Genomic DNA, 22,897 nt, shown 5'->3' with positions numbered 1-22,897 from the left:
CATGTTTCCAGTGAGAATGAGTTCTCATAATCGTTTAGAAGATTCATTGAGAAGGAGAGCCGTTGACAGGCTTGAAGCTGGGCAGTCTCAAGCGGAGGTGGCTCAATGATTACAAGTGGCACCGAAAGTGGTATCCAGGTCGTGGAATCAATTCCAAACAAATGGTACTGTAACCATGAAGGTCGGCCAAGGCCGTCACAGAACAAAGACGCCTGCACAGGATCCCTAATTGGCATTAAGCGCACGACGGCATAGGCTGACAGCGGCTCCTCAACTTGCTCTTGACCTTGCTGCTTCGTCTGGAATAAGAATTTCCAGACAAACAGTATACAGACGTCTAGCAGAGAGGGCCCTTTATGCCCGGCGACCAGTTGAGTGCGTCCCTTTGAGTGCATCCAACAGAAAAGCCCGGTTCTTGTGGTGCCTAATACAGCAGTCTTGGGCACAGCAAGAATGGGGGCATTTTCTTTTCAATGATGAGTCGAGATTTACCACACAGAGTGACACTCGTCGAATCTCCATCTGGAGAGAGCGAGGAACTCGCTATCATCCCTCCTACGTAAAAGAAATCGACAGATTTGATGACAAAGGAATCCTTGTTTGGGGTGGCATAATGTTGGGCAGTCGTACACCACTGCACGTCTTCGATGCGGGTACTGTCAATGCACATCTCTATAGAGATGAGATCCTTGAAGCCTATGTGAGGTTTTTCTGGGGTGCTTTTGACCCAGACTTCATATTTATGGATGAAAACGCGCGTCCACACAGAGCCCAAATCGTTGATGATTTTCCCGAGGAAGAGGATATTCGACGTATTGTCTGGCTCTCGAGATCTCCGGATCACAATCCTATTAAACATGTTTGGGATGGTCTCGGAATAGCCATTGCACTGCGTAACCCCCCTCCTAATACCCTCCAAGAGTTAAAAGCCTCGCTTTTGGAAGAATGGGCTTTGTTGCCCTAAGAATTTATCGACACTCTCATAAACAGTATGAAAGTTCGTTGTGAAGCCTGTATAGCAGTGCTCGGTGGTCACACTCCATATTAGACAGGCTTTCCCCGAGATAAATGCTTTATCTCTGATTTATAATGTAACGCTTTTTGATATACCCTGTTTCTTAATTCCCAATTAAAATCTTTTCCATGTTGTTATGTGTCTATATTCTTTCTTCCATTGTAGTGTACCTCTGTGCCAAATTTCGTGGCACCACAGTGAATAGTTTTTCATTTTTCTCAGATTTTATGTTTGTGACCTTAATTTTGGACATGAGTGTATATGCCCAAATATAGTTTCTTGCAAAATTAACGAATTATTTATATCAAATCTATTTTCTTTTAAGATACTTAAGAATATTTCTGCCCCTATTAATATATCCACTTTTTTGGGGGAAAAGAATTCCAGATCTGCTAATTTGACGTATGGCGGAATTCTATTCCCTCTAAATCAATAGATGTGGTTCCTATTCCTTCTATCCTTCTATTCCTTCCTATTCCTTCTAAATCAATAGATTTTGAAGGAATATTCTATTCCTTCTAAATCATTAGATCCGGGATTTTCGGAATAACTAAGAAATCTAGTGTTGCAGTAAAAGAACAATCAGAGTTAAAAATAGTGGAGGTACTTTTTCTTCTCACATTAAGAGTAGTATCGGAGATCCCCGATACTGGAACATTTATTTTTTCTTTCTGTCAACGAAGTGCATTGGCGAAATCAGATGTCATCAAATTACACATGCTTCCAGAGTACAATAAAGCCCTACCCTTTCTGACAGTTCTGAAATGATCCAAAATATAAACAAGTGCCGTAGCTGGAATCACTCTTTTCTTTTGCGTAACGAAGCAGGATGTCAGGAGGGAAGGGTTGCATAACGAAGAAGGGTCAGAAATTCAGACTGTTGGAGTCGGCCTTGAAATCATTGAAGATGAGTCATCATTTACTGTGGACACCCATCATTTACTGTGGACACCTGCAGCCGGTGTAATAAAGTAAGATGCTTTGCTCTGCAAGTGAAACAAGAGTGTTTCGATTTGCATTGAGTGATTTTGTGAGAACCGAAACAATTAAAACATAAATGTTTTTCTCGAACAGTTTCATGTCGCTTTTGCGCGGAGAATTCCAAAAACTGATCACATTTATGCAATGGATGATCACCGTTTCTACACAGTATACAACACTTGGGATTATTCGATGGCTTAACAAATAGACTTCGTGCTTTATTTTTCTATTCACTAACATCCAAATATTTAGATTTGTATGGAATATTGTGCCCAATGGCATTTAAAACTTGATATCTTCTTTCTAAAAATTCTATGAAATCATCAAAATCAGGAACTTCTTTGTTTACTAAGGAAAGTTCAAACTGCTTTCGAGATTCGCTTTCTAATTTTTGCAAAATTATATTTATTAAAATAGCATCTGACAATTCATTACGTTCATATTTTAAAACATTTAATGTTCTTAAATTTTTAAGAATACAATCTATTAAATTGTGTAAGTCTTTCGCAGATTCATGAACAATTTTTTTCTTGATTAATTATATTTCTGATATGGGTGTCTACAATTACGCGTTTATTTTCGAATCTTTCTACTAAAGTTTTAAGAAGGGAATCATATGCATCTTCAGAAGTTTCTATCAATTTTGCATCTATCTCTCAAACATGAACGTAAATAGCACTTTTGGTTTTCAGTTAAATTGGGATTATCGTTTATTAAATTTAGGAATTGTTGCTTAAAGGGATTCCATTCTTCTATTTTATCGTTAAACAATGGAAGCGGTATTTCCGGTAACTTAATTGAAGTAGCTTTATCTATGGACTCTTTAATAATACCACCATTTGTTGAATTAGAAACAGAAGTAGATTTGAGATCATGCATGTTGAGGCTTACCTCTGTTTTTAAAATTTCATCCTCGAGTGCGGATAGACTGGATTTCACTTGATCGAAGTCATTGTCCGACACAGTCCTATAATATTCGCTTCTCAGTTCTTCAAAACTTGTACTTGTTCTCGAAAGAATATCCAGTTGGGTAATCACTGTCGATTCAGTTAATTTTTCTCCTTTTTCAATGAATGTTCGCAATTTTGTCAACTGTCCTTTAATACTCGCCTTTCTTCTATTTATAACAACTAAATAACTTGCCATAACTAATTTGGATGGATATCAAATCGGAATCCAGTGCGATCCGGCTCGACGGACCAAAAATGGTGCGGAGGCCGATGATGGCTCCACAATTGAGATTGGGAAATGAACAAAATAATGCAGTGTAACTCATTAAAATAAACTAAAGAATTGCGGTGCAGCTATAAGTGATGAAACGATGCTTCTATAAAATGCGGTTTATTTCTATGAGAAGGGGCATAGAGTCACCCCGCTACCAACGGTAAGCATCGCGTTCTTCCGAGTTCTAACCAAAATAGTTCTGGCGAGTCATGACCCGCTCAGTTATATAAAGGAGCAACCCTAGAATGGGCGCCTGCCACCTTGGCGCGTTAGTAGCAAAATACTGAACAACGTGTAAACCTGATATAGTTTTTGAAAGATTTAAAAGACTTTCAGACACTCCCACTGTTGACTGGAAACATTTGACAGGTCTCTTTTTTTGAGGGACTATGTATCATTTCATCTTTTTCTTTCGATCGACTCGTTGTGAAACAAGGGTTTTAAATGTCATTATAGAATCCCCGTCGAATCATTTCCAGCTCAGATGATCGAAGTATAGAAGAGAATTTCCTTTCTTTCAAAAATAAATAAAATTAATCGATCGATATGAAATTTAAAAAAAAATATCAAGCAAAATTTCTTATTAAAAAAATGTTGGTTAAAATGCGATTTTTTAAAAAAAGTAATTGATATTTAATTAGTTTTCAATTTTCATAAAAATTTTACTATCAACCATCTAGTTGAGCAAGTAATGCATAAGTATTCAAAGTATTAAGTACTCAGAATAAAGGTATGTACATTCTGTTAATAAATCAAAGATAGTTTCAAATTTTTGCTCTGCATATTGAAAAGTCTTTTTTAATCGAAGTAAATAAAAGTAATTCTAATTTAGATTCATTTAAGATATTCCATCATTTGGAATGATTTTTTTTATCTGTTCCTCAAATATTATTCTATATTATTCTTGAAATTTGTGAATTAAGACAGTGTCAATAAAAAAAAAAGGTTTTAATCGTTTAATTTAAATTAAATAATGATCAATCAATTATCGCAAAAACTGTAGTAAATAGCATTTTTTTTCTGTCGCAAAATTAAGAGCCCGTGTTTTGGTCTATATCACATTTACGGATAGCTTCATTTCAGAAATTTGTAATACAGATGAACAGACGCGGTTCCCCTCAAAGCCGCCTGACACTCTCCCTCTCTTACGACGAAAAGGTGGGTTTCGTTCTTCTCAAATGTATTCCGTTTTATGCTTATCCCGAGATTCATTCGACCATCTATACTTACTGCATCTTTCATTTTATAAGCACAACAATAACTGTTACTTTGGTTAACACGTCCGCTGCCACGACTGCCGTTAGATATTCAGACCATTTATGTAATTAAATGATCCCTTCTTCGCTATCTCTTAACTATAAACGAGGAGGGGTCATTTCATTAGATAAATGGTTCGGTACAATTACACAATAGATATGACACACAGGCACAAGTTAGTACAAGGCACAAACTGGATAATAAATCACTTGTTATCACCACATAACGTCATTATATGGAAACAGCCAACATAAAATTAAAGCTGGGGTGGACGCAAGGTTTCCCCAAAATTTCCTGGCATACTCTCTAATAAATGGACTCGTATATTTTTAATCGCATGCCAATGGCGAACAATAGCTATGAAATGTAAACTCGTGATCTGTAGCAAGTTTTCTTGGCGATTAATTATTAAAATGTGGTTAATGCACAAGCGTTAGAAAATCGGATATGCATTTTGGATGATTTTTCCCGATAAATAAAAATTTGACACAGAATTGCAATTAAAGTCGCAAGATCGTATAGGAAATTTCATATATTCAAGTCATTTAATTTTGTGAGCCGCCGCATTTATATGTGTGGATAAATACAGCCGTCAGTTATTTGACAAATGTCGTATTTTATAAAACTCTACATATTAGCTAATAAAACTGTGAATCATATTTGAATTACATATTTTTTTACATTTTAGAATTATCATGTTTATATGCACGTAAAAGAATAGAGCGACTGACTGTCAACTCTATGGCGGATATGGTTTCAGATTCGACATATATCTACACTTTAGATATAAATCTGCGTACTAAATTTTATAGATTTGTTTATGTTCATTTCGTAGTTTTCGTTCATTTGTATATCGTGTTAATTTATATTCGGACAGCCAGTCAGACAGACTTTCTCTGAATGAATTTCATTTGAAACTCGAATGAAATCTATGAATTCGATAAAAGGATAATATTCCAAAGTTCATGTGTCTAGCTCAAAACTTTATGAATGATCATGTCCTCCATAGACGTACAGATCTAATTTCAAAAATGTGTTTTTCGAATTCAGGAAGATGTGAAACGTAAACATTCATCAAAATCTCGAAGATTACAATACTTTCTATTTGTATCGTTCGAACAAGATGAAGTAAAAAATGACAAAAGTCACGAGGATTAAAACGAAAATGTATTTGAAAGAATAATCACATATTCATTTTCGTATATCATACGCTTCATTTAATTGCCTACATTCTAACACTACCATTTTTCTACTAAAAATGAACTACTAATCCTTATTTATTTTAACTTATTATATTTCTTTCTCATGTCTTATAATATTCAGTCATTTGTGTTTTTTGTAAAAGTGAGTTACCCGAAAAAAGAATGATTTAAAATTCCTGTCAGGGATAGAATGATTATAAATTACTCTAAATCGATGAAATAATTATGACAGTTTATATACGATAATACATGAAATAGATGATACTTTTTATTGAACAACTTTTTTTAAGAAATAGGGCTTTGGAATACTTGGAAAAGGATAGTAAAATAAATTCTGAGGTAATAATCCATAGTTTCTTATCATTTCAAATCAGTTAATAATCAAAAGCCGTCGTTGGGTTATTCAAGCAGAGCCTTCAACATTTAAGCTTTTGGTGAAAAAGAAAAATATTTAGATTGGTCTCGACTATCTCTTAGGGAATTTTTAAGACCTACCAAATGTTACAAATGTAGCAGATTTGGACATGAAGGTATGTCCAAAATATGGACAAGAGGGTCAAAAACATGACTATTGCAAAAATTCACCTAATTTTATCAACTTTGTTGAAGCAAATAGTGAATTTGGTTTTAAAGAGATGTAAGACATAATGCAAATAATAATAAGTGCCCAACTTTAGAGAAAGAAATTGGGAATATAGTTAAAAGAATTCAATATGTGGGATTCACCTTTTTATGAACTTAAAATTACTGAACCTACATCATGCAATTTCTGGTACTAAAACCTTTAAAAAAAAGAGCAAAAGATCAAGAAATTAGTACTGCATTGTACCCTAATTGAGCCTATATAATAAAGGCACTTAAATCTCGAGTTTTTATTCTTCAGTGTTATAAAATAAAACCTCATTGATTTTTTCTTTTTGTATTTTTAAATTGCTTACAAAAACATTAAATAAAAAAGTTATTAAAAAGTTTAAGACAGTAAATCGTAATGAATGGTATTGTAAAATATAAGTTTTAATTCCTTACTTTTGTAATTAAGAATATTATATAAAATTCAATGCAACTTTAGGAGTTAAATGAGCTATTTTCAAAATGATTTCAACTTTTACTCATAATTTGCCAAGATTAATACTTTCAAAGGGAATTAAAACTTTAACCATAAATTTTATTATTTAACAAAGTAAAAAAGAAATAAATGTAGAAAATTACCTCTTACCACATCTTAGAATAGTTTTTGGATCTCATATTTTGTTCTGTCATGAAAAGTGATGATTGATGTTGCAAAAAGTGAGGTTTCTCGTCTAACAGCTGATCTTCTAAATAGAGGACGACCCACTGAGCAGTTTGTCCCATCCTTTGTAAAGCATGTGTCCTTTACTTGCAGAACAAACCTGGTAGTATATAGAACAGAACAGAAATTCTCTTTCTGTGAGAAAAGAAAAGAAAGATTTCATTTGAATCATTTCTATCCGTACAGCAACTTTCTGCCTGCGTACATTTTAAAGGATCGATTTTCCAAAATGCTCCGAACGTGTGGACGTCTTATATGTTTGTATTTTTTGAACATTCATAATAAATCCATCTTGCTTAAACTTCAAACTGTGTAAGAAAATAAACAGACTGAGAAAAATAAAATCCCGAGGCATCTCTAAACAATCCAGTTTCTTTTATCAAGCGAGCCATCTGGCGGCCAAACCAGTTTATTGGGAATGTTCCCTGCTCTCGGCTGCAGATATGACAGAGCGAAATATTTATCTTTCTTCCTTTATCGATAAAAGAGAGCAAATGCGCGTGTCACTTCTGTATTATGTTTATTGGCAGATATATTTGGGAGAAATCTTCAGCGTTATAAAAATACTTGTGGAGCAGATGGTCAATGGATGATATTTTATTTTTCTCGGTTCTTTATTTCATTTTCGTATGAGGATCGCATAGCGCCTTACCAAATTCTGAATGCTTCTGGAGTCATTTTGATATAAAAAAATGCTGGAAAGTGGTAAAATTATTTTCAAAAGATTGCCCATTGTTTTATAGTTTTTAGTGCTTTAAAAATATATGAAATAAAAATAGTTGCGATTGTCAAAACTGTAGAATTCAAATTCTGAATGCAATGCATCATAAAAACCTGAGTTCAATCTTTTTTTTTTTATTACATCTATCTGTTTATGAACGTGAGACCTTAAAATCGCTTGGATGGGCAACATCTAATAAGTAATTCTTGCACCTAAATTACGGATTTCTATAGTTTTTCAAGAATAATCTACCAATAGGAATTATTTCTGTCTGTTGTTACGTGTGGTAAATTGATTTATCATCAGAATTGTCGAGTATATTCAACGCAAGAAAGCTAAAATGAGCCATAAAATAAAATACAATTTTACAATCACTAAATATGTAAATACACATTAAATCTTAGGTGAATTTGACATAAGGTTAATTGTTGGTCGGTCAGTCTATAGGTGAGTTTTGTAATACGATTACAAATAAACACTACAAGAGAAATGGATGAAGTTTGACAAGTCATTTTGACTGCACGATTATAAATCTGTTTCAAATTTTCAGCCGAATCGGTCAAATCGAAGGTATCCAGGGTCAGCACTAGATTCTGTTCTATGAAACACGCTCCATATGGAAGAAAGTCGATAGGAGAGCATTCTTTCTAGCAATTTTTATCTAATATCTCTAAACTCCAAATAAACACCATTAAAAACAAAACAAATGAGCCACGAAAATAAATACGTTATCAGTATTGCAATATTGTAAAGCATCGTTCCTTATTTTAGATTAGACGCCTTTGGCGACCAACCGGTTCGCCAATCTTAGTGCTCGTTAAAATTTTAATAATTAAATATTTTATGTAATTCCTACTTTAATAGCTTCTTCATTAAAATAATTTAAAACTTCAAATTTCCATTCACTCATAATATTATAAAGGCCTTCAGTCATCTGTATCTCTCTCATTTTCTGTAAGCACCCATAGAATTTATGCTTTAAATTAAAGTGGAAATGATTAATCTGCAATTAATATAATAATATTTTTTACTGAAACAGAGAATTTTTTTTTGTAATATGATTACTGAAAAAAGAGTCACTGAGCATTTAAACCTTATGGGCATTAAAGAATATCTTTCTTAATTTATGTAATATCTCAAGAATTTGTCAATAAAATTTTTTTCAGATTCATCATGAGCAGGTCTATTAATTAATAATGTTTAATTTTAAATGCATCAAACACAGAAATCGTTCATCATCGAACACAGAAAAAATAAACAGAATCGTTTAAAATAATCGGTCGAAAACATGTAAAAAAAATTACTTAAAAAACGATGAACTTAAACTAACATAAATACAATTTAATTACACAAGCATACAACTAACCTAAAAATAATTTAAATCAAGTTTGCTTCCGTTGAAAATAGATGTAAACAATCAGACCACAATGCGCATGCGTAAATTTTCAACGCCAGTTACGGTAACGCAAATGCGTGAATTTTTCTACGCCAATTGGGGTAACGCTATGCAGATTAGAAATTTTTAATTTCCTTTATTCTGTCTTATTTTAATTCAAAAGTATTTCAGAATGAATCTGAAAAATCGATTCATTAACAACGTTTAATTTTAATTGCATCAAACATTAAGAAAATAAAAAGAATCGTTTGAAATAATCGGCCGAAAAATATTAAGCCTAAGACTCATTAGCGTGGGGAAAAAATGCTGAAGTCTTACTCATTTGGCGGTGGGGAAATAAAGATTTTTTTTTGGCGGGAAAGTTAGTTTTTAATTAATATTTAAAATTGTAACTAAAATTTCAAAAAAAGGGACTCCAGGTGCACATTTCCGACCTCCAAGGATACACGTACCAAATTCGGTAGATGTAGGTCAAATGGTCTTTTCTATAGAGCGCCAACACACACACACATTGAGATTTATATAAGTATAGATTATCTATTTTGCATTAAGGTCTGTTAAGCCACGAAAAGAAAAACTAAAACCTAAAAAAAAAAAATTATTATATTTTTAGCATTAAATCATATTATTTATGTTTTTTTTATTCAAAGTACTCAATTTTTTTAACAAAAAATATAAATTTTAACATCCGAATTATATGTTTATATAAATTTATGTTCATAAATTGAAATTCCTGAATATAAAAAAATATAAATTTTACCATCCGAATTATATGTTTATATAAATTTATGTTCATAAATTAAAATTCCTGAGCAGTGTCACAATTAATTAACTAAAAACTTTGAAATGAATTATTTTTAGAATCACAATATTTTTCGTTTATTTTATTTCATATTTCTGTTGTGAGAAAATATTGAGAAAATCTACCCTTTCGTCACTAATTAAGAGCTTGAAGTATATATAGCCATTCTGTAGGCTCTATCATTATCAGGCACAAGTCTAAATTAAAATAATTTGATAGAAATATAGTATCTTTTAATGTTAAGATGCATTCATCAAAATTTATTCAATCTTATTAACGCTCGCCGCCTTCCAAAAAATTTGAAATAATTTACATTTACTTATTCATATATTTATAATTTCTCATTACTGGTAGAAATGCATAACTGTATTGCGAGTCGGGGTCAAATAGTGATCTGAAAAGGATCACAGAATCAATTCTTGGGAGTTGATGTGCAAACCGAGTAAGAGGTATAAATTTCCAGAAATTCATATTTCCTTCGTTGTATGAGACAAACATTACATGTTTGACAAGATTTTCATATTCATTGATTTAAATTCCTATTTTATTAACTTTAGTTGAAAGAACGTGTCTGTGCCATTTGCTTAGTATGGTTCCTTTTGCAACTTCTTGTTCTCTTTCAAAGTATCAGTTCGTTGAAATACTCTTGCTCCATATACATAAGCATCGCAGCGTTACACTTATTTACTTCATGTCATAATCGCCTTATCTAGCACTAAAATGAGTCGACCAGTTTGCCTTAAGACAGCCGAAACATTCTATCAATCTTGTATATGTGTAAATAAATTCTATCTGATACACTGCTTGACAACTGCTAAGGAACAGTTACGTTTTTCGGAATAATTAAGTACAGGCAATGATTGAAGAAATGAAACAAAGAACTTATTTAGTAGGGAGGATGTGCATTTATTATAGTGCAAAATGGTGCAGATATCAACACATTGAAGAATTAAAAACTTATAAATAAAAAAGGTGCTCCATGGAGGATTTCCAAACAGCCCCACAAAAATTGATCTTCAGGTCAGAATGACGCAGACATGAGTACCTTATTAAGATGTGTGCTGACCCCAGACACTGGTGCACATTTTGCATCTGTTCTCCATGCTCCGTCCGTGATATCCCAACCGACATGTTCCTCATACCAGCGTAGTCTTCCACGACGATGGCGCGGTTGAAGCGGGATGCAACGAACAGACTTCCGTGCATACAAACCAGCTTGATTGAATCGCCGTGAGACGGTTCTTGCAGAAACATGCGTACCGGTAGCGGTTGCAAGGTTTGCAGCAATCTGTCCAGGAGTTAAATTTCTTTTCCTTCTTGCCACGAGGGCTACATAGCGATCCTCAGGTGTGGTGTTCCTACCACACCTGAGCACGACCCCCGGCATGCTTCTGCAAAGCATTTCCACCTTCAGCGGCTTTCTTTAATCACGAGATGACACTCTTTGATACACCCATTGCAGCAGCTAGAGTGGTGACACTTTGACTTGCTTCCAATCGTCCAACTGCTCATCCACGATCGTAAGCACTCAAACGATGTCTTGCTGACATTTTGCTCTTAATTATTGCAAGAAGCAAACAGAATTTCTGAAAAAAACTTTTATAACATCCTGCACTACTTTCATCAAACAGCATGAATTTTCGAATGAATCATGAGCTTGTATGCAATGTCTTTTATACAGATAACGAGTCCTGATCTACCACTCCCTCTTAACTTGAATTTACTTTTATTAGTCAACTGTCTGAGACGTAATTTTGCATAAATCGCTTGTTCCTTAGCAATTGTCAAGCAGTGTAGTTTATACAGTCCACTGCCATCCGTAGACTACTTAAACACAAACAAGATCTATTCCGCTACTGCTTTATATCAAATATATATATATTCAGTGCATGGTGTCACTTATGTTTCAGGTATTTATCAGGAAAAATACGTCAATGAGATGGTCTCTGTATATCCTTCTGCATGTATGCGAGTGTGATACCACAAAACCAAGATGATTTACGTGAATGACATTTGTCATATGGTTTTTATCATTAAAATTTAAAATATATTGGTAATTTAGTACTAAATCCATGAAAAATGCCTGTCTGATTCTCTTCTCCTAGACGGATCTTTTCTTCATAGCAGAAATTTAATATCAGTTGCGTCACAGAGATGACACCAAAAAGAAAGTCTGTGGAAGATTACTCCTGCTGCTTCAATCTTCACACTAAAATTACATTTTTTATTTCCTTGTGTTGAGTAGCTTGAACTGTAAACGAATAATAAAAGGAAATGAATGAAATAAACTATTCTCCTCTTTTTCACTAACACGACTTTGTTTCAAACTTTTACACATGGCATTTCAAAATCAGTTTTCCACTCACAAACTGAAAAATTTTGCTTCATTTTTTGTATACTTAAATGTGATCGATGATAAATTGCTATTTTAAAAGTTTCAAAATTTATCTGTTAATTAATTAATTTTATTACATTTTGATTCCATACATGTTATGCTATATGACAGTGAATTAGAGAAGAACTGACAAAAAAAAATGACATAATATTTTCAAAAATGAATTTTAAATTTGAGACCAAAATATAGAAAATAATAATAATAGAAAAAATATCAACTAATAAACTCAGTACAAAGTAAACGAGTTTTTAGAAAAAAATTTTTGAATTGTTTTTCATAATTTTATTTGCATTCTATTTGTTTTCTTGCTATTTGAATTCTGACCATTCAATGAAATTGATTAAACTTTTTCTGAGAAGGGAGCTCGAAATAATCCATAAGAAAAAGCAATTCTCGCTTCTCAAGAATACCACATTCCTCTTCATCAAAAGCTAGCTTTCGCAAGAAAGGCTTCGAAAACATGAGGTGGATTTTTTTTTTATTTCCTTACCTGTTCATTGTCGGCGATGGAATCTTCTTTATTCTTTCTGTATTTCGTTTCGATTTTTTTCCGACAGTAAGTAACTTTGATGCCATTACAGTGTCATTTGAGGCCGCACTGCGACGTTGTTCTTTGGAAGATTATTTTCTATTTCGTCACCTTCCATCTTTGGATTTCTTTCTTTTTTTTAATTTATTTTTTTCCTCATCGCAACTTCCTCGTGATGTAACGTGGATGATGTTTTCTAGATTGGATTACTTTTTCCTTTCTCAAGATGATTATAAAGATAAGGTTGCAGTTTTGCTTCACAAATCCGAATAAAATGAAAATTATTAATACAGGTTGAGTCTGAATAACTCAAAACCAAATAAAAATCTCTGATAAAGAAATATTAAATTAAATAAAAAATAATTAATTGAGAGGATATGATGACTGTATGAAAACTGCGCATAAAAAGGAAAGTAAAAAATATATACAGAAATAAAAAAATTCAATATCTTCATTCGCCAAAAACAAACTATTTTTTAATTTGTTAGTAATTTTTGGTGTAGATAAGTAATATTTCAGTATCCACATAGAATGTAGATTCTGCGAAAGATTTCGAAATCTACTTCCCTCTTTTCCAGTCAACCAACAACAACATTTCTCCCTCGTTCTACCGTTCTCTAGCCTTCATTTCGTGTTATGTAGTCACTCAATTTAAGACGCAAGCTACTATCTGTCTAAAAAAAATCTAACATTTAATGGCTAAAACAAACTTTTAATCAGACTTGTCTCCTTCAAAATGTTCTCTTCCACAGGTTATTATTAATATTGTGAGACGAATCTTAAGGATAGATCAGATATGTAGAAGCAAGTCATGTATGCAACAGAACATGAAGTGTCAAAAAGAAAGAAAGAGGAAAGCACAACAGAGGGCTCTCTCTTTCTCAATGAATAAAGGGAAAAAAAAAGATTACACAAGATAAAATGTACAATATATATTTAATGGCATATAAATTTACAATATCACACAAAATCAGTCACACGAATTCAATTTTGTCAAACCAGTTAATGGTGCAAGGCTTACGTAATATAACAGATACGATAATGGGATGTAGGATGCTGTATAATCTGAAAACCTTTGGAATACTTAATTGAAGTGTTCGAAGTATTACACTCTTTACATGTTATTCATATCGTCATGTTTTTTTTTGGCTATTGTAAATCTGCATTACTTTTAACTTCCATTGTAATTTTTTTCTTGTACTGCTCTTTATTTCATTTAATGCATTGACAAGGAGCTCCTATAACGGCCTAGTTTGCATTTGGAAACCCACTGTTGATATAATGTTGCAGAATATGACCTACTCTAACTACACGCCCGATCTGCTTGTAAAATTTTACTCATGATTCTGGATTAGACTTGCATTTGTACATCGCCATCTGTACGGCTTCAGTTATTTGGGGTTCCAGACTTCCCAATTTGCTTTTTATTTTCGGAGGAGGCGTATGTTAATTACGCGACAAATTTTATGTTAGATTTAGGAATTACTTCTTAGATAGTTACTATACGATTCGAAAATTTTGTGGCTAGCTGTGATAATATTCATATTTTGACCGTCGATGTGTTGTGACTTATGACACTTTACAAGCCCGCTGACAGTCATTTGTCAGCGATTTGAGCCGAGTGAGCTTCTCTTGTTTTTTCAATAGCGCCAACTAGGGCCAAAAGTATGACTTAGCTACTTCATGCGTCACATTCGCTTGCACAACCCCTTTTTACAGGGGGGGGGGGGCACATTCACACGCTTCACAGATAGAACACAGAAAAAGAACCATCATGCCAGAACCGGGACTCGAACCCGGTCAATGCAATGCTTTCTGCAATACCGTGTATCCACAAATTATCAGTGAAAACTGTATCAAATGACTTTTTTTCATATTTTTTAATTTCTTAGGAATTTAAACAATGATTTGAAGAAATGAAAGCATACACTTCCTCATAATAAACACCAAGCCTTTTTGAATGAAATTCCGATTTGCTTTTAATCAAGGTTGGAATGGATTGGTATTTCATTCGGTTTGAAACATGAATACCTTTCTTATCTTTGGTACAAACTTCATTAGCTTGTTCAAAAAAAAAAAAAATGTTTCATTTACAATGTCAAATTTTCCATTGGCGAAAATATTTCATCAAACATTTCGCCAATTTTCTGCGTACACTTATCGCTTTTCTATTTTTGAACTGGAAAAAATTCTCACCCGTGCGATTTACGAGTTCATTTTAATATTTATAAGTTAGAATGAAAGTGGTGAGGATTCACGAAAAAAGCATTCCGGTCGTGATAATGAGATAAAGTCGACATTCTAATTATGAAGCTTCCTTTCTTTTCAGACATAACTTGTACAACGTAATTACACACCCCAGTAATTAGCCGTGTAAGAATAATTTAACGAAGAACGGGTAATGGATGTGGTACCAGCTCATAGACGAAAGAAAACTATTCATTTTTAGAATTTAACGCATTTTCGCAAAGTAAATATTCATTTTATCATGAGAAGTATTATCATACACATGAATTTTACTTGAAAGAATTTTCCAAAAAGCAAAATATTTAAATTTTATAGATTTAAATTTCTTTCTAAGACAAAATTTAATTGGCTTGCTTCGAAAATGTGTTACATTTCAATTTTTTAAAAAAGTACTCGGTACGACTTCAATTTTTCGAATAAACTCTTTGAATAAGCAGTCGAAATATTGACCACTTGTAAAAGTTGTTGTTGATTTTTCCTTTATGGTATAGCTCATCTAGCCTGAGGAAAAGTGCGACAGTATTTATTATTCAAAGCAACCCGGAGCATTTGGACAGGGTCTGAAATAGAATGAACTCTTATAAGAGGGGGTAGGTTGCCATCCTGCAGACTATCAAAAGTAATTGGTTCTATTTTATGGGTTTTCTTTAAAGGAAAAACCAATAAAACCTCAATCATTTAGTTTGACAATGAGCAAGTGCTGCAGTTTATAGAACAAATCGATCTCCAGCTTTCGAACATTACCAGTTAAAAGTACAGAGAAGATAGACTTCATGGCCTTTATCTCAGATTTGAATTTTATAACTATGCCTCTCCTTAACACACTACTGTTATGATGTGAGTTCAATACAACGGTTGTCATCTCGAAAGTCATCTACGTCTTTGAACTCGAGGCTCATCCCCAAACAGCCCTCGCATTATTTCCAAAACAAGTATTAATGTTAAAAAAAAAAAAAACTAATATAAGCTTTGACAACTAAGTTACTCCTTTTTTTTTAAAGTTTTATGATTGAAGAAATTCCTCTGAAATTGTTTTTCATACCACAGCATTTTTCTTCACATACAGCCAACTTCCCATAGAAAGAATCTAAAGACACGATGTTTTTTTTTACCTGTTCATCGTCATACTTCGGGATCGGTAGGATGGAGAAAATTCCATTTTTTTCCCTTTCTTCTATATTTGGTTTCTTTTACTTTTTTTTCTGGCGACAAGTAAGATTTTGATGGCATTACGATGTTCTTCGGGCGACCTGCGATGTCGTTTCATTCTCGGGAGATTATTTTCTATTTCGTCACTTCTCCATTTTCTCTTTTCTTTCCTTTCATACGATATTGTTTTTCTGCTTCTTTTTCTGTCAACTCTCTGAGAAGTGTCAGATGGTGTTGTATTTATAGGCATTCCTTTTATTTCAATTCTCTTATTTCTTCATCTAGTTTTCCAAAATGAAGACATTCGTTTGGATTAGTTTCGTTAAATTTTAATAATTTCAAAAAATCAGCACCTGAAGTTTCACGAAGTTTGTCTAGTCTATAATAATTACATTGTTGACTGTCTTAAGATAATTTAACTCGCTCTGATTTGATCGCAGAAATTCGAAATGTCAAGATTATTTTATTACTTATGATTCATGGAATAGATGGACTCAATGAAATGTATACTTCATAAATGTTTTCAGAAATACAATTATTGAATGAAACAAAATAGAATATTAGTGTTTATGTCATTTAAATACTTTTGAAAGTAAAACTAAAAACTGAATTTTACGATAAATTTAGAATTTTAGTGTATAATTCTTTGAGTATTCTATAAAAATTATTTAATATTGGACATAACACTTTAAGCTGAAGCTTGTGTTTTCTGTACTTATATTTTCATAAAAAGTGCTTGGTTTCAGGAAAAAAAGGTTTTATATTAATTGAAATTTTATCTCTTCCGCTTCATTGAAAGTTCAAACTTTATGGAAGCTGACAGAACATTATGTAGATACAGAAGCAATTCAATTTACAAAAATCTCTGCAAATGAATTGTAATGCGATTGCAATTCTTTTTTCAGTCTTCATCCATGAATAAAATGTATCGATAAGAAACAACATAATTTGCTTTGAAAATATTTTGAACTACAATACGAGGGTCACTTTTTTGTTAAGTCGTAAAGGGGTCAAATGCAGAGTATTTATTACCAAGAAAATAAATCCGTTTTTCTTTTTTCGACGTAGTTACAGTAAAAATTGAAAGCATTTGCCATATGGTTAGACCAGGTTTCCGTCCTCCCTATTCGAAGAAACTTCAAGCAAGTGATCTGCCTGTAAATCAGTTTAAAGTTCCTCATAAGTCAGGAAGTGTTTTTTTAAAGGAAGGAATAAGGAAAAGGAATGTCTTACCACAAAGTAGCAACTATGGCATGCTGGTAAGCCAGCTCGATCCGTGAAATTCTAACATCCTTCACTCCTTTCGTATGACCTGATCAAACCGGTGACCGAGGTGTTCTGTTGGGACAGTTCTGCGCCACTCTTTCTCGGAGAATCTAGTTGAGAGCCGCGGATTTTTCATCCCTCCTCTGAACTGAAGAAAAGGCAAGAATGCCAAAATAAAGACAATCGAGGGGCTTCAAGGGAGCATCGTTTTTCGAAGAGGCAGCCTGATATGACAAATGTCTTGAATCTTCTTGGTGGTTATTTTGAAAAATAACTATTGGTAATAAATTTATTTTGTTCTCAACAATTACTTTTTTTACGGTTCTTCGAAGCTTAAAATAAAATAAAAAAGAACCGATTCCCGCATATGTAAGAAATAAAATGCTTTTGATATTTATAGCGTCTTTCTGTTCCCTTTTGCGCTTACTTGTATTGCAACAGCGTTGAAAATGAAACTTCTTATCTGTGTTTTGGCATAGGAAATCCAATTCACAAAATTCCATTTCTAAATTTTCGGTTCGAACCAAAAAGATAAAGCCTCCGCTCTATGGGCTCAGCGAATTCTTTCTGAAAGAAATACTATGTTTCAAAAAACATTTTCACCTCTGTATCAAAACGAAATGGGAGAATATATGTGTTTTGTAGAATTTGTTAGATGATGTTATGCTTATAAAAGAATTCTGAGTCGTGACATGGATTTTAAAACAAATAATAAATTTCTAGAGGAATTATTTGCCAGATAGACGTCAAATTATTTTTAATAGACATTTATTTCATTTGACTTCCGTCTTGTTTGTAGAATATTTCCCAATTTTCACTTTGTGATGGATTTTCCATTCTCATTTTAATGCGCCTGAGTTTTGAGATTTTATGCACCTGTGCGTTCTGTGTGTTGTTCTCTATGAAAACATCCAATTTTAATATTTCTAGAATTTAGTTACCAGTTAATCGAAGGATTCAATTTTCTTTCTGTAGACATTGGCACCTTCTACAAGCAAATGTGAGAAAAAAATTTATTTCAAATTTTTATAATAATAAATTATAAATTAAATATTAACAAGTAGAAAATAAGTGCAATAAATAAATCTATTTTTTATATACCAGTAAAAACATATTTATAAAAACAGTTATTATTAAACTTTTCAAGATTTCTATTGAATCTGAATCCCCAAAACAGTTTAACACGTTTTTATTAACTTCTTTTCTTGTTTATCTGCTTCGTACAAATTTTGCAGTCGATTTCAAAGTAATTTCCCGTTAAGATGGAGACTTGAAGCTTTAAACATGGTTCAGAACTAGATAACAATCATTTTCTTGTCTATTCAGAACAATTTTTTTCATCAATTGAAGCTCAATGGTAAATTAGCTCAAAATCGACTGCAAAATTTATTACACACAAGACTAAAAAGTATAAAATAATTATTTAAATGGATTTTTTTTAATATCCCATTTTTTTAAACTGACTAAAAAGTATAAAATAATTTCTCCAAACTCCAAACAGATTGCTCAGAAAATTTGTGATTGTGACTTTTTGAAATTCGCATTAACATTTTTTGCTTTTTCCTGAAAGCATTATTATTATTATTTAAGTGAGTACGTATATAATTCTTTTTAGTGATGTAAAAGGAAATCTTATGCTATAATATATGTAACCATTTTTATAAATTGTTTTTATTCACAACTGAACAGCAAATATTTTGAAGATGCTGTTAGTGATGAAAAAAATCAATGTATTTTGGTTTTCAATTCGTATATTTAATTCATTTTCTAAATATTCTTATGTATACTAGAATGAAAACGAATCTACAATACAACAACAAATTTATTGAAATTTTCATATATTATGCAGTAATATTGTTTGTGCTTTTGGATATTGGTGAATTTTTTTAAACGAATCAAATTCTGATTAAGTACATGCAATAAGTAGTCAAGTAGAATACATTTTCAATTTGAAAAATGTTTTATGATGCAGATAATTGTATGCTTTTTTATAACAAAACATAACATTTTTTTCTCTGTGATTGTAATTTGAATATTACCCCTTCCTTTGCAATTCAAATTCTGCTATCAAGACCATCTAAGTTCCCTTGATGGGAAATAAAAAGGCTAAATTTCAGCATAGATGTTGATGCTGATTTAATTTTATGCCATGATGAAATGAACAATAAAAGAATCTGTTCCTCCACTTTAAGGCTAAAGAAACAGAAACTTCACTCGCTTCACGCTAAAAAAATATATATTAGTCTTTAAGTATCTTTCTTTAACTTCGCATTTTCCGATTTTTTTAAAACACACACACACACACACACACACACACACACACACACACACACACACACATATATATATATATATATATATATATATATATATATATATATATATATATATATATATATATATATATTAGAATTTCATCTTTTCTGAACATTTTGGTACTAAAATTTTAACAGTACTGTTAAAACTTCCAGAGTTATCGAAAACAAACTAAAACAACACCGATTAAGTGTAAACACAGAGGCGTCCTCTGCCAGAATGTCAACCGCAGCATTCTTCGGGGAAAAAATCTTTAAATTTCAAAAGAAATGGAGCAATTAAAGCGAACTAAAGTCAGTATTTATGCTTTTTTTTTTTAAATTTGTATTACTTTGTTCAAGTTCGTTTTTTTTATACTTATTTTTTCTTCAACGTCATTTTTCTCAAAACAAAAAATGAAACATGTGCGCAGGATTTCTCAAAAGCTACATATTCTATTAATCTAAAATTTCCTGCACATGCTCAAAATAAGTTCCTCTGTGCAACAATTACATCATCTATTGACATCAGTTTTTAGATAAAATATTCAGAGAAAATAATTTTACTTGAATTTTAATACGATTTTTCTTAAAATTTCAATTTTTTAAATAATTGTATTAAATTTATTAAGTTTTCTAAAAGTATATATAAGTTTTAACGTTTTTCATATTTAACATTTATAACAACATCAGTTATATTAGTTTTGTAAATGTTGGCCAATTTTTAAATTCTGCGCGTAATAAATACTAATTTTTAAGATTTTGAAAAAAATATCCTATTTGTATTACTTTATAACGTTTTAATTTTTTTTTGTTGAAATTATAAGAAAAATGAAGCATGAGAAACAATGTAATTGTACATGAATATCCTATGGTTAAATTTTTTAATTTTACAATTGTTTCATTTGTAAATTAGATGAGTTCGAAATATATGTATAAAAGTAGCTTAGAGAATTTTTTCTAATTATCAAAATATGAAGTAATTGCTGTCAAAAGAGTTTGTCTTCATATTAGCTTATAATATATATCAATTTTCCTTATTTATAAAATGTACCAAGTTTCCTTAATATCTTCTATTTATTTTTTAAATATGAAGGAATTGATTGAAAAAGAGAAAAGAAATCAAAAGACAATTTATTTTTTAACCTTCAATTTTTTCTAACAGAGTGAATCATTCAATAACCACATTAATTGACAGGTTTTCTAGGGCTAAAGCCTAGCTACTAGAATGGTAGTAGATTTTTTAAGCTCATTTTTTCAAATTAATTTTAATACGGTTTGATGTTTAAACAATCCAAGTTTCCTTAAACGGACAAGGATAGACAAACTTTTGTCTCTAAAATGTTAAATGTATATATTATGCCAAGGCAACATAACATATACATTATCTACCAAAAAGACATCCATGAAAAGGAGGAATGCAAATCTCAGGTCCTGATCTAGGTCACGTCTTCTGTACTTGAATATCGTGTAGGAAAAAGCATTGGCATTCGTCGCATGCCACGAAATTCAGAGCTGTCTGACTTCGAGAACAGTGTCATTGTCGGATATCATCCTTAGGGGACAGACCCAGTAAGTTTCAAATTTGAAAGTGACTTCGGTGATTAAGAAGTATATAGCGTGGTTATAATTAAACTTTCCCTATAAACAGCACCCTACAGCGCAAACGGATTGTAGCGAAATTTGGAATATAGACTATACGCGAGATGTACTCACGGAATTTCGAAAAAATTTTTTAGCTCCAAAATGTCTACCAGAGGGCTCTTTTTCCAGAAAAACAGTAAATTTAATAGAATAAACAAATAAAACAGAATACAGAAACAATATTAACATTCATAACTAGAATTATGAGTAATAAAATGTAAAACCGGGGAAAAGCTGTCAGTTCTGGGGGAAAAAATGTCGAGATTTCCACGCTAGCAAAGAAGAGAGATTTATGCAAACTACGTTAGAGTAAGAAACTTCTACAGTCATTGTCATGTTTCATGTCGATTTTTTCAGCTGTAATGATGACAATTTCTTGTTGCGACGTTGAATGACTTAAAGAACTCCATATCGCTTCATGTGCGAAGCCTTACAACTGATCAGTTACGATTTACTGTTGAACATACTGTCCATCGACTTGAAATTTTGCAGGTGAATGAGGTGGTCAAGTGGAGCACCTTTCCCTCATTATCCTGGACACGATTAACAACTGCACCTCTTGTGCAATTTCGTTCTAATTTGTTCTGGTTTCTGCAAACTGAACTGTTTTTTCCCCCCTCAAACAACGTACTGGTATTTTTTTTCTTACCTTTACTAGTGATATGATAATATTGTTTCAGTATTGCGTTTTGATCGTTTATTGTGTTGAAATGAATGTTTTTCCAGAAAATGTGCCCTGTGGTGGACAATTTGGAACTAAAAATTTGTTTTCGAAATTCCGTGAGCGCATCTCGTGTATAGTCTATATTCCAAATTTCGTTGCAATCCGTTCAACCTTTTGCATTGTATGTTTATAGGGGAAGTTTAATTATAACCACGCTATATACTTCAAGTAAATATTAATGTTCTATAATGTACTGACAATTATAAATTTAAATTTTATTTTGTATTCCACTTTGTTCATCAATATCAGAGTTGGATATTATACCATTACATGTCACACTCCCAGCTCCTTTTCTTGCACATTCGATTTTAGAGCTTTATAAACTTTTACTGCTTTTATTTTGGCTGTGTTAAGTTAAAAAGCGAAATCGTAAAACATTGAGCATTGTCAGTTTAAAGACATCTATTGAGAGGGTATTTAATTAATATATTATATTATTTATGAAGGACTATTTTGAAAGAAATCTAAATAATTTTGCAACCCATTTCAGATTCAATATTTTAATATTCTAATACATGAAATTACACAAAACACTCAAAATTACTTTGCAGTTGTACAATGGATCTCAAATACAATACAAATGAGACATATTATTCAGTAATACTACATTACGTTATAAGAAAATAAGGCAATGCAACTCGAAAATAAGGCAGTAAACTGATTTAATGCTGGGAAAATTTCAGCAAGTGTGTTTAAGTACAGGGACTCATTCAAATTGCATCCATCCTCCAGTATATGCCTTTAAATGTTCTTACAATAT

Source organism: Argiope bruennichi, chromosome 1 (genome assembly GCF_947563725.1).
Source record: "Argiope bruennichi chromosome 1, qqArgBrue1.1, whole genome shotgun sequence".
NCBI classification, from domain to species: Eukaryota; Metazoa; Arthropoda; class Arachnida; order Araneae; family Araneidae; genus Argiope; species Argiope bruennichi.
Note: the sequence above shows the minus strand (reverse complement) of the source record.